At 43.0% G+C, this 17,909-nt stretch overlaps 2 protein-coding genes across 3 annotated transcripts in view; one reads left to right on the forward strand and one right to left on the reverse strand.

The window, feature by feature from the left end:
• The window catches only part of Rnf144b (ring finger protein 144B), a 236,769-nt gene extending 224,230 nt beyond the window's left edge, over positions 1 to 12,539 (reverse strand). Inside the window, exon 1 of one of the 2 annotated variants that reach the window (XM_045136409.1) lies at positions 12,368 to 12,539. The gene's annotated coding sequence lies outside the window, so the exon portion shown is untranslated. The remainder of the gene's footprint in view (positions 1 to 12,367) is intronic. The other variant, XM_045136406.1, reaches the window with a different exon arrangement.
• Positions 12,160 to 17,909, forward strand: part of Dek (DEK proto-oncogene) — a 37,565-nt gene continuing 31,815 nt past the window's right edge. The window contains exon 1 of the mRNA XM_045136404.1: positions 12,160 to 12,172. The gene's annotated coding sequence lies outside the window, so the exon portion shown is untranslated. The remainder of the gene's footprint in view (positions 12,173 to 17,909) is intronic.

The following is a 17,909-nucleotide window of genomic DNA, read 5'->3' on the forward strand; positions in this document are numbered from 1 at the left end:
GTAAAACATTCTGGGTGTGTCTAGAAGCTGTTAGCATCTGAATCAATGTGGTAAGTAAAAAACATACAGAGCAAGTAGGAGCCATCCAATCTGTTGATTGGCCACAATAGAAAAAAAAACAAACAAGGGCTGGAGAACTGGCTTAATGGTCAAGCACTTGCCTGTAAAACCAAAGGACCCAGGCTCAGTTCTCCAGTACTCACAAAGCCAGATGCCCCAGGTGGTTGTTTATGTCTGGAGTTTGTTTTCAGTAGCTAAAGGCCTTTATGAGCCCATTCTCTCTCTCTCAATCTCTCTCTCTCTCTCTCTCTCCTCTCTCTCTCTCTCTCTCTCTCTCTCTCTCTCTCTCTCTCTTTTCTTTATCTTTTTTCTTTTTTTATTAATTAGTTTTGTATTCAGCAAATACAGTTAGTTTGGTACCATTATTAGGCTCATCCGTGACCTACCCCCTCTCCATTGGCCCCTCCTTGTTGAGGTATATGGGTCATGCATTGTGGAGTTAGCCCACAGTTATGGGTAGGATAAATGTCTCTGTGTATCATGACCCAACATGTGGCTCTGACATTCTTTCCGACCCCTCTTCTGAAAAATTTCCCAGAGCCATGTTGGGTTCATTTTTGGTCTGCTTCAGTGATGAAGTGTTAAGGGCCTCTAAGGCTCTGGCTCTCTGATTTGGTAGGAGTTGATTTTTCTCTGTGTCGGTCTCCTTCCCCCTTGTGCTGGTATCCGGTTCATCAGGAAAATAGTACCCTTGCTTGTTTTGCCAATTTTTCTTAGTTTCAGCCAAGGGCCTTTTGAGGTATGATGGGGTGGCTCTCTCCTTAGGATCTACATCTTTCTTTCCCCAGGATTTGCAGTGCAGCTAGGTGGTCACCATCTTGGCCGCAAGTCTTTTTGTGGTTTTTCAAAGTAGGGTTTCACTTTAGCCCAGGCTGACCTGGAATTTACTATATAGTCTCGGGGTGGCCCCAAACTCATGGCAATCCTCCTACCTCTGCCTCCCAAGTGCTGGGATTAAAGGTGTGCACCACCATACCCAGCTAAAATTATTATTGTTTTGTTGTTGTTGTTTTCAACTCACTCTAGCCCAGGCTGACCTGGAATTCACCATGTAGTCTGAGGGTGGCCTCGAACTCATGACGATCCTCCTACCTCTGCATCCCAAGTGCTGAGATTAAAGGTGTGCACCACCACACCCAGCTCATTCACTCTCTTTATCTGCCTCCTTCTCTCTCTCTCTCTCTCTCTCTCTCTTTCTCTTTGTCTCCCTCTCAAATAAATACAATATATTTTTAAGAAAATGAAAAAGGTGGATTAAAAAAAAGCAAAGGCTGCTTCTCCTTGAGCTGAGACATCCATCTCCTCCTACCCCAAACATTGGAGCCCTGGTTTTGGGCCTTTAAACTTGAACTGAATTACATCATTGGCATCCTGGTCCAACTTTCAGTCAGCAGATGAGAGGATTTCTCAGCATCCATAATGGTGTAAGTCGATTTCCATAAGAAAACCCTTCATACATACCCATGCAGATCCCACAGACTCTGTTTCTCTGGAGAATCCTGACTAAATCACTCTTCATTATACAGGGTTGGTTCTTTCCTTGTCCTTAGACTAGATTCAGGCCTGTGGTCATGACTTTTCTAATCAACATAGACTGTTCAAATCACTCCAAATCACAAATGTTGATCACAGGGCCAGGGAGATGATTAAAACAGTTAAAGATGTTTGCTTTCAACCTTCCAACCCAAGTTCAATTACCAAGCACCTTATGTAAGCTGGATGCAAAGTAGTGCATGTATCTATGCTCCCAATGTGCCTGTAACAAGAGGAAGTAGAGCGAGGGGAAAGTGAGGCTCATGGGCTAGCTGGATGGTATTCATTTGCAGTGGCAAGACACCCTGTCTCAAAGAAGGTGGACATCTTGAAGCTGTCCTTTGACCTTCACCATTGCACTGTGGCATGTATGTGCTCATATACATATACATGCAAATAAATAAATAAAGTTTAAAATGTCAATCATAGTTCTGTTAGATCTAACTTCCAGCTTGCTGACAAGTTTGGCTTCTGCCCTCCTTCAGCTCTGCTCTTCTGTACATTGGCCACCTGTATCAGGACTCTCTCCAGATTATTCATTTAGGTGATCCTGTTTCTGACACTGAGTGCTTGTTCTGGGAATAAGATGCAGAGGAGGAATAGACAACAAGCAAGTTCCCCCTTGACCAACACAGGTACAACGAAGCTAAGGACGGTGGGGTGGTTGGATTCAGGTGTCCCCCAAAACTCAGGTGTTCTGAATGCTAAGTTCCCAGCTGATGGAGATTTGGGAATTAACATCTCCTGGAGGGAGGGCATTGTTGGGGGCGGGCTTATGGGTGTTATAGCCAGTGTCCCCTTGCCGGTGTTAGGGACACTTTCCTATTGCTATTGTACACCTGATGTTGGCGAGGGGGTGGTGTCCACCCTCTGTTTATGTCGTCATTTTATTATTTTGTTGTTGTTGTTTTCAATTCACTCTAGCCCAGGCTGCTCTTGGTTGGGTGATTTCTACCAGAGATAAGACCCTGACCACAACATAAGGTTTGTGACTATCGTGTGAACGCACTGCATGTGTGCATGTGCTGTGACAAGAACTGAAGCCAACTGCTCACACATGTGAGGTAAGCCTTCTGCCACTGCACGGGCGAACGGGCTTTGACAGCTTTTCCTTCTGAGCCATGGAGTAGGGTACTGGTGGTGGAACACCATGAAGTAGAAGTTACTGCTCTCTCATGACCAAGGATGTGTGTGTGCAGAGCCCTTTTGTGCAGGTGGACAGTTAATGGATGCTTCCTCAGCTTACTTTGCTATGGTACAAGCAATGTCCTTACACATGACTGAAAATGACCCCAGGCCCACTCACTGTCCAGTATGACCTATCTTTGGACCCTTAGAGCAGACCTGCACCCTGTCCTGTCAAAGCCTGGAGCACTGTGCTGTGTTTCCATCGCTTCATCATCTGAGAAGTCAGTCAGCCTCTCATCAAACTCCTCAGGTGTGAATCATGGACCCAACATGCCTCCCAATTGTGGGGAGGATACACACCACACATTGCAATGATTGACTTTAAGCATTCTCTCTATACTTCAAGGTAAAGTACACCTTACCCTTCTTGTGATGGCCACACAGGGGACTCAAACTCACCTCTGAGTATATAAAACTCATCACCTCATCACTATTTTCTTAACTGACTTACTTGTGCTTCCTTTCCAAGCCTGCCATGTGTTCTTAACTCACTTTGGAATGTGAACTCTATTGTCTTGGACCACAGCTAACATGGAAACCAGAAAGGCTCTACTCTAAAATCTTGATAGTGTATACTCGCATTCCATCAATTGGCTCATTTTCCTTTTTAAGTTAAAAATATTTGCATTCTGTTGGCTCAAAAATTCCTGGAAGCAGGCTGGATGGATGGCTTAGTGGTTAAGGCATTTGCCTGCAAAACCAAAGGACCCAGGTTCAATTCCCCAAGGCCCATGTTAGCCAGATGCACAAGAGGGCACACACATCTGGAATTCGTTTGCAGTGGCTGGAGGCCCTGGCACACCCATTCTCTCTCTCTCTTCTCTCTCTCCCTCCCTCTTTCTCTGTCAAATAAATAAATAAAAATATATATTTTTTAATTCCTGGAAGAAATACCCACATTGTTTAATACAGGTTAAGCCTCCATAATCCAAAATTTCAAAATGCTCTAAAACTCAAAACTTTTTTTGAGTGCCAAGAAGATATTGAAAGAGAAAACTTCCCGTGTCTCACTTCATGTGAAAGGTCTAAGTCAAAATATTTACAGATACATTAAAAATATTAAGCCAGGTATGATAGCCCATACTTAACCCAAGCACTCAAGAGGCAAAGGTAGGAGGACTGCTGTGAGTTCAAGGCTAGTCTGGGACTACAGAGTATAGTCTAGGTAGCCTGGACTAGGATGAGATCTTATCTCAAATAAACAACAAAAAAAAGCCGGGCGTGGTGGCGCATGCCTTTAATCCCAGCACTTGGGAGGCAGAGGTAGGAGGATCACCTTGAGTTCAAGGCCACCCTGAGACTACATAATGAATTCCAGGTCAGCCTGGACTACAGTGAAACCCTACCTTGAAAAACCAAAAAAAAGGGGGGGATGGAGAAACGGCTTACTGGTTAAAGCACTTGCCTACAAAGCCTAAGGGACCTAGATTCAATTCCCCAGTACCCACTTAAGCCAGACACACAAAGTGGCACATGTGTTTGTTTGCAGTGGTTAGAGGCCCTGGTGCACCTATCCTCTCTCTTATCTGCTTCTCTCTCTCTCTCTCTCTCTCTCTCTCTTTCTTAAATAAATAAAAATAAAATATTTTAAAAATCAGTACACACACACACACACACACACACACATATATGTAATATAAGATCAGTGTGGTGGCACATGCCCTTAATCCCAACACTCAGGAGACTGAGACAGGAGGATCACCATGAGTTGATAAAGCACTTGCCATGCAAGCATGGGTATTGGTGTTCAGATCCCCAGACCCTTGGTAAAGCCAGACACTGTAGCTTTAGCACCTGCAACCCTAGGGTGCTAAGGGCAAGAAGGGTGGTAGAGACAAGAGAATCCCCCAGAAGTCTGTGGGCCACTTAGCCTGGTGAGTACAGTGGTAATGTGAACAAGGAGACATGTGACCTCAAGTAAGGTGGAAAACCAGGACTGGCACCTGAGAGTTGTTTTCTGATCTCTGCACATGTGCACCAGCACTCACACATGTTCACACACATAGTACATATATAGAAAAAAGTATTGCACAAAAATGCCTTCAGGCTAGGTAATTCAAATGTATATATAAGACATAAATAATTTTCATGTCTAGACTCAGGTCCAGTCCTAAGATATCTCATTACACATATGCAAATATTGAAAAGTCTGTAACATTCCAAGCATTTCCGATATGGAATAATCCACCTGTAACTCCAGAAAAGAAGGCTGAAGAAAAGTCAAACCAATGGACTCCCAGTGAGGAAGGGGGATGGGAGCCTAGCTGGGAGCACAGAGGAGCAGGACCACAGACAGAACCAGCACCCCTACTTTTGCACCTTACACCACACTGCATTTTCACTCTGCTAGCCAGGATCCTCCTTTTTCTAGGCATAACTATGCACCATCAGCGCCTAAACTGAGCCCTGGAGGTTATCCTGGATTCCTCCTCTCTGTCAGCTGTCATAGCCAATCAGCCATCAGTCTCATTAACGCTATTTATACATCGCTCTGAGCTAGTCCCTCCTCCCACCTTTTCTGCCTCTGCTTTCACTCATAGCCTCACTAATTTTAGCCCAGGTCCTTTTTTTTTTCAGACAGGAGAGTGGACTATGCTATAAACTAATGGGAAATGCTTAGTTGAGATGCACAAGTTGAAAATATTTGAGAGCAAAGAAAACTGATGAACAGGATACCTGAAGGAGATGAGATGGAAACTTGAACCCAGGGAAGGAAAAGAAAAACTTCTAAGATAGTACCTTTCTTATAAACTTAATTTATTCAACTTTTTATGTTAGGGTTCTCTCTCTCTGTCTCTCCCTCCCTCTCTCCTCCTGTTTCCAAATGCTATACTTACTTGCTCCCATAGTCACTACTGCCATTGCCATCTGCTATGATGTGACGTCACTAAAAACTGAGGTGATACCAGTGTCATGCCCTTGAACTTCCAAAACTATAAGCTAAGTAAAACTTTCCTCTTCATAAACAGTCTATCTCAGGTGTTCTGTTATACTAACAAAGTTTGACTAACACTCTAGAACAAAATGTTTGTATTTCAATGAAGTTCAGTTATTTTATAATGAAGAAATTGCTGTAACATCCCAGTTCCCTCCTCTGCTCTTATCTATCACCTCTCTCTCTCTCTCTTTCTCTCTCTCTCTCTCTCTCTCTCATCTATCTATCTATCTCTCATCATAACTCATTTCAACTTTTTCCTTCTCCTTTTACTGGCCATGAAATTAGCCAGGAGTCTAAACATGTGACAGAACCCATTTCAGTTCTTATTTATTTATTTATGCAACAGAGAAAGAGGGAGAGTGAATGAGAGAGAGAATGGGTGTGCCAGGGCCTTCAGCCACTGCAAACAAACTCCAGACACGTGGGCCCACTTGTGCATCTTGCTTATGTGGGTCCTGGGGAATCAAACCTGGATTCTTTAGCTTTGTGGTCCAGCACCTTAACTGCTAAGCCATCCCTCCAGCCCCCATTTCAGTTCTTAATTCTGGACTAACAGTGGTGATTTCCTTAAGATAGAATAACAGATAACAAGCACCAGGAGGACTATGACAATATTAATCAAGCAGATGAAAACCAAAACAGAAGACTGGTATGTATAATTTTGTGAAACTAAAGATACTACTGATATATTACTATATTTTTCTCAGATTCAGTAAGAAATATTCTTATGTAGCAGTCACTGTCAACCCTATGAGAGTAATTTTTTGTGCATGTGCATGCACATGTGTGTGTGTGTGTGTGTGTGTGTGTGTGTGTATGCGCACATGCCAGGGACTCTTACTGCAAAAAAAAGAAAGAAAGAAAGAAAGAAAGAAAGAAAGAAAGAAAGAAAGAAAGAAAGAAAGAAGAGAAAAAAGCTATCTGGCTTTACATGGGTGGCTGGGGGATTAAACTTGGGCTGGTATGCTTTGCAAGCAAACACTTTTAACTGCTAAGCCATCTCCCCAACCCCTTGTGGTAGGTTGAATGGATGTCCCCCAATAGATTCAGGAATTTGTTAAAGCTTAGACTTTAGATTTCCAGCCGGGTGTCACTATAGGTGGATCCTGGGGTACAGCCCTAAGATGTTAGTGGGGATGGCTCTGAATTCTAGCCTAAAGGTATGCAGAGTGCTTGAGCTCTGCTGGGATTCCTGAAGTGTGGTGCTGGTGGTGGTATTTCTCTCTGCCTGGACCTGTTAAAGGGTGCCAGCATCTTCCACCATTATGGAACTTCCCCTGGATCTGTAAGCCTCAATAAATCCCTTCCTCCATAACTGTGCCTGATTTGTGTACATTCCAGCAATGTGGAGCTGACTAAAACATCCTTATCTATTTATTTATTTTAGAGAGAGAAAGAGGTAGATAGAGAGAGAATGGTCATGTCAGGGCCTCCAGCCATTGCAAACAAAATCCAGACATATGTGCCACCTTGTGCATCTGGCTTCATGTGGGTACTGGGGAATCAAACCTAAGTCCATAGGCTTTGCAGGCAAGTGCTTTAACCACTAAACCATTACTTCAGCCCTACAAAAAATATTTTTAAAGTTAACTCTTTTACTATCCTGAAAAGGAAATAGAATAATGGAATTCATGGAAAATACAGCATATATATATATGTCTGCAGTCAGGAAGCGGAGAGATGAATGCCAGTGCTCAGCTGCATACTCTTTGTTTTCACTTGTTTATTTGTTTTACAGGCCAGGCCCAAAGGCCATGAAGCAGTACTATACATGTGCAGGGTGGGTCTTTTCTGCTCCTTAAATCTCTGTGGCAACACCCTTACAGACAAGCCCAGGGGTGGGTTTCCTAGATGACTCCAAGTCCAATCAGGTTAATAATGAACATTATCATAGAATACATGGTTTGATTTATAATTGCTCCTGAAGAACAACGTTAAAGACAGACTTTCTTAGCCTTGAAGGAAACATTGTTACACACTAGAGAAGCACTTTTAGAGAGCAAGGAAGTATATGCAAATCAGTCACGTTACAGATGTCTTACAAATCTCAAAATTTCATGAAATTATAAAGAAAATTTATTTTAAAAGACATCTTGATTGTTGAAGTTAATTCTACCTTAGAAACACATATTTTAAATGTAGCAGCTGTCCCTAGTTATTAAATTGATGTAAAGTGGTTACATTCCATATGAAAGCATATGAAGACTTTATAAAGTGTTTTAAGAATTAGGAAATATCTTAGCTATGCCAAATGCATCCAACAATAGCATCTATAGGCCACTCAGCAGCTTGCACTCTTGAGGGAAGTAGTATGAAGTGTTAAAATTTGCATGCATCCCTGAGAAAGGTGCCAACTTCTCGAATCACAGATCTGTACAAAGAGATCATGGCTTCATCTTAGAGCTGTGAAGATATTTCTTAATGAATGTAAAGTACTCCACAAATGGTAGCAACTTGTGGTATTTAAAGAATATTTCTCTAAATATTATATGACTTCTAAAGATTGAGTCTAATCCTATTGGTGCCTTATATCAGGATAAAGTCTTTTACAGCTAGTGAGAAAGAAAAATATTCACCACTAGGATCTTAGAGAGATCTTTAAGACAGAAGATCTTGAAAGACAGAAGCATCAATAAATGGGACTTCTAAAGGATAAGCCCTAATCTGGTTTATGGGCTAGAAACTCTAGTGAGCATTTCTTTTGTTTTTAATTTATTTACTTGAGAGAGAGAGAGAGAGGGAGAAAAATAAGCAGGTGGAGAGAAAGAGAATGGGCGTACCAGGGCCTCCAACCACTGCAAATGAGCTCCAGATGCATGCATCTAGCTTATGTGGGTCCTGGGGAATCAAACCTGGGTCCTTTGGCTTTGCAGGCAAGCACTCTAATTGCTAAGCCATCTCTCTAGCCCTCCAGTGAGTATTTCTATATTAGCTCAGACTAAAATCTCTGCCCTAAGACTATCATTCTCTCTCCATACCGATGAGTGATTCAGAGAAGTTGGCACCTTCACCAAGGATGCATGCCACTCGAACACATTATACGACTTCCCTAGAGTGCTCTATAGAAAGCGGTGCTCTGCGCTGAATGAAGGACAAGCACTTCTGAGTGACTATGTATTCGCTAAGAGTTGCTCTTCACATTCCCTGCCTTTGCCTTTCTCTCTGTATACTTATCTATCTCAGTGCACACCTCTTCTGTCAGCCAGTACAAGCAGTCCCCACCCAACATAGTGACAACTCTAGGATACCAGTTTTGGGTAGTCTGTTACCTTTGTACATGACCTACATGCATTTAGTGCTACATTTTAAGCTTCATTGGAAATCTAATTAAGATTTGCAACCTGCATTGCTGTCATTGCCACACTACTGAACTCATATAAATTCATTTCAAGTGAACAAAATCCTCATTACTTTAAGAACTGGAAAGATATAAAATGTAACACCTATTCTCAAAGCTGGACTATGGCAAAGAGTACTTCAATATTCATCTGTATGAAGACATGATTAAAATCTAGATGAATTCTAAGGTGCCTTCCAATTTTACTACTACATGACTATCATTTCTACATGGTTGAATTACTGAGGAATTAAGATGGCACAGTGACATAAGACAATGCATAATGCAAGCTGCATAGTCCTACACTCTTCATGGCCAGAGGTATTTCTTAGAACCCTGAGCTAAAAATGTAACTGCATTCTGCAACCCCTGTAAGCATGAAGAAAAAAATTCAATCCAAAGTGCCAGCCATTCCTCTGTTAGCAGTCCTGGTAGGGAGAATGTGGGGTCAGTGAAGCATCAAGTTACAGATTAAATTAAAGGTCTGCAAAAGAGTGGAAGGGTCTAATCATGCAGTCTGAGGCTGCCAGAACTGGATCCACCATCCTTACTCACAAAAGACCATTCTACACATGCTGCAGGCTAGGGGCTTCCCACATCTTTCTTTCTAACTCACTTGTAATTCCAAAGAGATCACTATGGAATTATGTTCTTGAAACTCTTCATTCTGTCACATTAAATTTTTCACAAAAAAGTAACCAAAACCTAATGCTTACAATGTCCCACTGCAGGGCTGGAGAGATGGCTTAGCAGGTTAGGTGCTTGCCTGTGAAGCCTAAGGACCCCGGTTCAAGGCTCAATTCCCCAGGACCCATGTTAGCCAGATGCACAAGGGGCGCACACGTCTGAATTTGTTTGCAGTGGCTGGAAGCCCTGGCGTGCCCATTCTGTCTCTGTCTCTCTCTCTCTGCCTCTTTCTCTGTTGCTCTCAAATAAATAAATAAAAATGAACAATAAATATTTTTAAAACAAACAATGTCCCACTGCAGAGAAAAATACTGTGGCTTTTTGTTCATATTAAAAACATGTGTTCTGGGCTGGAGAGATGGCTTAGCGGTTAAGCGCTTGCCTGTGAAGCCTAAGGACCCCGGTTCGAGGCTCAGTTCTCCAGGTCCCACGTTAACCAGATGCACAAGGGGGGGCACGCATCTGGAGTTCGTTTGCAGAGGCTGGAAGCCCTGGCGCGCCCATTCTCTCTCTCTCCCTCTATCTGTCTTTCTCTCTGTGTCTGTTGCTCTCAAATAAATAAATAATAAAAAAAAATTAAAAAAAAAAACATGTGTTCTGCCTGGCGTGGTGGCGCACGCCTTTAATCCCAGCCCTCGGGAGGCAGAGGTAGGAGGATCGCCGTGAGTTCGAGGCCACCCTGAGACTCCATAGTGAATTCCAGGTCAGCCTGGGCTAGAGTGAGACCCTACCTTGAAAAAAAAAAAAAAAAACCAAAAACGTGTTACATTTATATAATTATTTAAATCTAAGACCCTGTGGGCACAATATACACAAAACCCCTAGGAAACATCAATACTTTTGCCTAAACCAATAGAATTTATAACATACTGTTGCACTGTCTGTAACTACTCCCTTTCACTCTGCAAGGTCAGCATGTGACAAGTCGTTCTGCATATGCTGTGGCAAAGATTACAAACACTGGGTCTATAAGGATGAATTAAGGTCACTTTTAAAATTCAAACACTATATTTTCTAGACTTGGTTGGGCTGAATCATGTGCATCTGCACTATTTTTCCTGGGGGAAAGTTAATTTTAGAAAGAGGAAAAGATTGCCAGGAAAATAATCACATTGGCTCAATAACTAGACAGTGAGTCTTTGCTCAAAAGTTCAAAAGGTTTTATACTCTCCAGCTTGTCCTTAATACCCTTGAAAGCAGGTACTGAACATCACCCCTATTTCATGGCATCTGCTTTCATAAAAAGAAATACATATTCTCATACCATACCTATGTTATGTGTTTTAAGAAATTAGTCCTTTGCATCAGTTTTTCAAAAACCACAAAGAACAGTCTTTATTTTTTTCTGTTACCCTCTGATGGATTGATAGAAATTTAGAGTGGCTCAGAAAAATACATGGATATATGTGGAAATTAGCAGATGTGCATATAGGATAAAGTACCAGATGGAAAAATATTTACAACATAATTTACACACAAAGTCAGGATAGAAGAGCTTGGTTCAAATAATTCAGAGTATAAACAGGATCTAAACTGATTTGCATGGGTCATTCATCCTGTGTTGCTTAGAAATAACTGCTCCTTTGAGTCTTTAGCCCTAAGAAGCACCAGGCAAACTGGCCACTGCTATCATTTACAGAACTCAAGGGGTGTCAGATCTGATTCCCAGAACAAGCCTCGGCTCTTTCTAATCACCAAAGTACTTGTGATGGAAATTTACATTTTAAAAAGTGACATCAGGTATCTTTGAAGTATGGCATTTCTCCCAGCCCTATATTTGAGTTTCAAATCAGCACTGACCCTCCCTTTCCAAAATTGTCAGTTCCGGAGCAATAACATGGTATTAAATTCATCAGCTTGAGGGAACAGGCTTTCTCCCACGTGGAGTTTATGGCTATTTTCAAGTGTATAATTGAGAGAGAAGCGCATTCACCTGAGATGCTTTTAAATACCAAATGCGTATGTGTGCACACACTCTCACCCACTCCAGAGCGGAACAGGATTTCAGGTTAGGGCCCGGGGTTTTCCTCCCGCTCGTGCCAGAGCGGCTGCGTCAAGCTCTGATAAAGTTCTAGCAGTGTGCTCACCCAGAAAACCTTGCAAAATTGTCACAGTACTGAACACCAAGGGGACCGAGAGCCCAGCGCACTGTTCAGGGCACACACAGAAGATAAAGTGGCACAACGGCCTTGTTCATGACTGGATATTCTTTCCAAAGTTAGGATGGTAAAATAAGGCAGAGGAGATGCTCTGGAAAAAGAACTGCAACATTTTATTCTCCAAATTATTTCTGACTCTAGGAGTAGGTAGCGCGCGGTGCTTGCGCCACCCACCTGGAGAGGGTGCCACCAGCACAAGAGCCCAGGTGTAGAGCGCGGGTGCTCAGCCGCCTGGAGGAAAGGGTGAGAGGGACTGGTGGAAAGCGAGAGGTGAGTCCTGCTGGCTGCAAAGCAGAATCAGAGATCGGAGCTCACATAGAATCATAGTCCCACCAGGGCTTCAGCTCGGCTCCGGCTCCGAGGGGAGCCAGGAAGGGGACTGGAAGAAGAAGAGAAGGTGAGAGGGAGTTGGGGGGAGGGGAGTCGGGGAAAGGAGCGCAAGGATGGCACCCACGCCCTCCTTACCTGGAGTTGGAGGTCTGAGGACCCGTGGACGGCAGGGCTCGCACCAGGACGATCGCCCTCCGGGGCTCAGTGGTCAGTTTCTCCCGCGGCCGCTTCAGGTATGGAAGGCTTTCGGGTCTCCTAGCTACCAGCCCCTCCTCCTGGGCTCGCTCCGCTCCGGAAGCTTCCCGAGCCCCCTGATCGGCCCTGCGCCCAGCTCCCCGCCGCGGTGGGGTGGCCCAGCCTCTCCCTGCTGTTTATGCTGAGCCGCGGCCCTTTGCGCCGCCTCCCCTCCAGTGCACGACTCTCTCAGAGGCGCACAGGTTCTCGGTGGCAAGCAGGCACACAGAGCAAGTGCTCCAGGAAGCCGTGGCGCGGGGCAACTTCAGAAAACCCTCTCCAAATCTTGGGTGTGAGATGAGGCCCAAGGAGCCATTTACATTCATCCCCTACCTCCACTCGTCTTTACTACAGCTCCCGAGACTTGCTATTCATGTAAACACTGCATTCCGAGACTCTGCTGCCAGGCGTTTAGTTTTCCAAATACGCATGCCTTGTATTTTATTGTTTTTAAAATGCAGACAACCACACTCTTTACACTTGGATTAGGATGCCAGGACTCGGCCAGGGCAGATACATGTGCCTACCTCAGGGCAAGTCTCTTTGGTCGGGGAAGCACTGTAGGGTCAGGGCCCTAAGTTCAGAGAGGAGCCACTAATTACATCCTGGGTTTGGTTACTGAGTATCCCGAGGCTCCTCTGACTTGGAGAGACTCAGTTCTGAGACGCCAGTTCCATGGAAGAGCAGGAGGAAGTATTCAAAGAAGCCATTCTAAAGAAGAAAGGATGCACAAAGAGCAGAGTATAATGAATGAATAATACAGAGCATAGGAAAGGATTCAGGAAGCATCATTCTCACTACCTGGAGATGTAGCACATGCTTGTGAAATGGATAGAAGCTCGGCCTGATCTAATCCCCAGCAGGAATGCGGAGGGTGAATTGTGGAATGGTACTCCAATCATTCAGCGTGCGTGCTGATAAAACAGGCTAGAGGACATACAGCAATGTTTATAATCTCGTTATAATTTAAAGACTGACGTGAATTAACTGGTTAACCAGTTTATAACAGAACTTGGGAAATGCAAATATATATTAAAGAGACTCCAATTTAACTCACTATCTTTTCTAAATTTGTCAATTAACTTCCTAATCTGAGAATTTTAAAGGAAGGCACTGTAAGATTTCTTTATTGGGCATGAAGAGGACATCAGAAGATAAACTCAATAAAGTATTGCAACTAGGTGCTGGGGGTAGAACAGCGAGCATGTACGAGTATTCTTGGCCCATAAGGGCAAATGGAGAGTGAGTAACAGGTTAGGCAAAGCACATGCTCTGGTAGAGGATGTCCACAAAAGGCAGTCATGGAACCTGAAGGGTCAGTGCAGTTTGGCTGGAATGAAAGGGTCGGAAGAAAAGTCTTCTAGTGGGGGTGGAGACAACATGGGAAGAAAACCTGAAAGGAAGAAAGAACTTGACAATTCGAAGAAGTTCTCATTCCTTGTGGTTGGAGAATCATCTCTTGGAAGTAGGGTACAGATGATTGGGAAGAACGGTGACAAGGCTAGAGAGATAAGCACAGAACAGATCAGGTAGCATTTCTGAGGCTGTGTTTTTATATTATACTTTATTTCACAGATAACAGGCAGTGAAATGTTATCAGCAAAGTAATGGGAGGTCAGATACTTATTTAAGAAAAGCTACTGACTCCACACATCCAGAAGAGCTCTATAAAAGAACACTTAAACCAATGTATATCAACAGATAAATCCGCATACCTTGGATATACTCAAGATCAGTCCCTCAAAACATCTCCAGAGAGATAAGCCTTGGAAATGATAACGAGAGAAAGTCTTCCATCATAGGCATAACTACACTACTGAGCCATGACTGGCTGAATCCCTGAATGCAGAACCTGTGGGTGCAGGACCCAGGCATGTGGAGGGCCTACTTTGTGTATGTGTACATATATATAAACACAGATGCACATATGTGTGTGGTGTTTACATGATGAGCAAGTGACAGAAGAGATCCTTATTATAAGGTATCGGATCATGTGATTATTAATCCTGAGAAGTTCCTCAATCTGCCGTCTCCAAATTGAAGACCCAATAATCCAAGATTTCAAGTTTAAAGTACTGAGAATCTGGAACACTAAGGGCAGGAGAAGATCAGTGTTGTTGCTCACATAGCCACACAGTAAATTCAACCTTCCTTTGTCCTTTTGTTCTATTCAGACACTCAATGAATTAGGTGATGCCTATCTCCAATGCCCATACACACTGAAGAGGGCTGTCTACTTTCCAATTAAAATGTTAATCTCTTTTTGGAAGCAGCCTCATAAGCATGCTCAGATATTTAACATATTAAAATTGCTATCTAGGTATCCTATGACCCAGTCCAGCAAGTTAACTCAAAAGATTAACCATCAGGCTGGGCGTGGTAGCACACACCTTTAATCCCAAAAGCTAGGAGGGAGAGGTAGGAGGATTGCCATGAGTTCAAGGCCACCCTGAGAGTACATAGTGAATTCCAGGTCAGTCTGGACTAGAGCAAGAGCCTACCTTGAAAAACCAAAAACAAAACAAAATCTTTAAAAAAAAAAGTTCTGCATCCCTAACCATCAAGGAAATGCAAATTAAAACTACTTTGAGATTCCATCTCATTCCTGTCAGATTGGCTATCATCATGAAAACAAATGACAATAATGCTGGCAAGGTTGCAGTAAAAGAGGAACCCTTCTACACTGTTGGTGGGTACAGGCATTGTGAAAATCAGTGTGGGGGTTCCTGAGACAGCTAAAAAAAGATTTATCATATGACCCAGCTATTCCACTCATGGGCATATATCCTAAGGACATGGTCTCATTACCTTGGAGATTGACACTCTATTCACAATAGCTAGGAAATGGAACCAGCCTAGATGTCTAACTGATTAGTGGATAATGAAGATGTAGCAAATTTACGCAATTGAGTTCTACTCAGTGGTAAAGAAAAACAGAATTATGAAATTTGCAGGAAAATGGATGGAGCTGGAAAGGATTATACTTGGTGAGGTAACTCAAGCCCAGAAAGCCAAATGTCACATGTTCTCTTTCATATGTGGATCCTAGCTACAGGTGATTGAACTTCTATCTGAGTTGTAATAAAACTCAGTAGCAAAGGCCAGTAAACTGGAAAGGGGATATAAAGGGAATAGAAAGGGAGGAAGGGGGGACTTAATAGGATGGTATTGTATATATGTAAATAGAATAACAGATTAATGGGGTTGGAAAGGCCTAAGTGAGGTCAGGTGAAGAGATTATGTAAAGGAAAGATGGGGGAGGGCTAATCAAAATCTAAGACTGAACCAGGTATGGTGGTGCATGCCTTTAATCCCAGTACTGGGGAGGCAGAGGTAGGAGGACTGACGTGAGTTCAAGGCCACCCTAAGACTACATAGTGACTTCAAAGTCAGCCTGAGCTAGAGTGAAACCCTACCTGGAGAAAAAGGAAAAAGGAAAAAAGAAAAGGAAAAAAAAAAAAAACCTAAGTGGGGATGAATAAGACATATGGAAACCTACTGTTTTGGACAATGGAACATCCAGAAGCCATAGATTGTTAGTAGAAAATTTTCAGTGCCAGGGATGGGATACCTTCCAGTGACTTGTTGGCCAGGGATACCCCCAAAATATTACAAGCCATTGCTAAGGCTCTTGGTTTCACACCAGGAATAGATGGTAAGACCCTACTGGCAAAGACTCCACATACTTGGGCTGCAAGGTCACGAAGAAATCCTGCTGGAGCTGAGCTGAAAACCTCCTCCATGTAGACCAGCTGACAGAAAGCTGGAAAAAGCCATGCTGCAGGCTGTTCAATGGGAGAGAGAGAAATCACCAGTGGACATAATCAACAATTGACACTGCAAGCCTTTTATTTGGCCAGCCAGGCCAAGTGAGCCAATGTATGCAACAGTGGAATGCCTGTTATGTGGAAAACCAACCGCTCTCTAATTGGAATGGAGGCCACTTCATGGGTGGGATACCTGATGGTGAAAACCTATGACAGGGGTAGTCATGAACCCTAGAGGTATCACATCTGCTGGTGTCTGGCTAAATGTATATACGATGCTCACCAAACTGCCCAGTAAGCACTTCTCTTAATGTTCATACTCATATATTAATACTACTTTCACTTTTGGTTAGAGAGGCTTCTCTTTTCAGATGATTGTAACCTTGGGATGACTCAGAAGGCACCATAGTGCTGAGAAGAAGTGACAGAGGAGTGCTCAGCACTGAAACATCTGTATCACATCTTCCAAGGCTCAGGGTCCATTGTGGAAGAGGTGGCAGAAAGAATGTAAGAGCCAAAGGAAGGGTAGGACTCCTTCCAACATGCTCCTTCTGACTCAAAATGGCCTGGATATCCATGAACTCACAGTGCCTTACACTACCTACACAAGACCATCATGAAAGAAGGAAAAGATGATGACAGCAAAATAAAAGAGAGACTGATTGAAAGGAGGAAGGGGATATGATGGAGAGTAGAGTTGCAAAGGGAAAATGGGGGGGGGAATTATCATGGGTTATTGACTATAATTATGGAAGTTGCCAATAAAAATAAATAAATTTTATAAATAACTGAGGCTGAGCTAGAGAGATGGCTTAAAGGCACTTGTTTGCAAAGCCTGATGGCCTGGGTTCAATTCCCAGTACCCACAGAAAGCCAGATGAACAAAGTGGCACATGCATCTGGAGTTTATTTGCAGTGGCAAGAGTCCTGGCATGCTCATATTCACACACTCTGTCGTTCTCTCCCATAAATATATAAATAAATAAAATTTAAAAGAAATTCAAGCTACTATGGGAGACATTTATACACAAGCCACTACAGGATACATGCCCTTTAAGGACTGCAGCCCCATTTTCTCTCTGCTTCCTGGCTGCTGTGAAGTGAGCAGCTTCTTATAGTACAAGCTCCTGCCATGATGTCCTGCCTCACGAAAGGCAATAGGGCCAAGTGGCCATTGAAAGAAACCTCCCTAGTTGTTAACCAAATTAAACCATTCTCTTGTTGATTTCTTTCTAGTATTTGTTACCATGACAAGAGCTGACCACCATAGAAGAGTATTTAAAGAAGTTGAGAGGATGGGATAGCTCTTCAGAAAAGGTACTCTCAGCAGATAAGTCAATAGATGTTTATTAGAAAGGCAGAGCTATAAATAAGTAATTACAAAATAATTTCATGAGGAATCCTAAAGACATGAATAATGCACTAAGAGAGCACAATGCAGGCAGGAAGGGAGCCAGCCTCAGAGACATAAGGAATGTCTCACTGAGTAAAGAACTTTCTGGGTCTTTGTTTGCCAGATATACTAGTTAGTCGGCTGGATTTGCCAGATCATTTCTTGTTTGGTTGGCTAGCTTTTTGGTAAGAGAAAAAAAGAGGCTTTAGGGAGAGAGACCAAAAGGAGATTATTCTAATAGTTTAGCTGAGATTTTTATATGGTCTGAAAGAAATAGTAGTAG

The sequence above is a fragment of the Jaculus jaculus genome, chromosome 17, assembly GCF_020740685.1.
Source record: "Jaculus jaculus isolate mJacJac1 chromosome 17, mJacJac1.mat.Y.cur, whole genome shotgun sequence".
NCBI lineage: Eukaryota > Metazoa > Chordata > Mammalia > Rodentia > Dipodidae > Jaculus > Jaculus jaculus.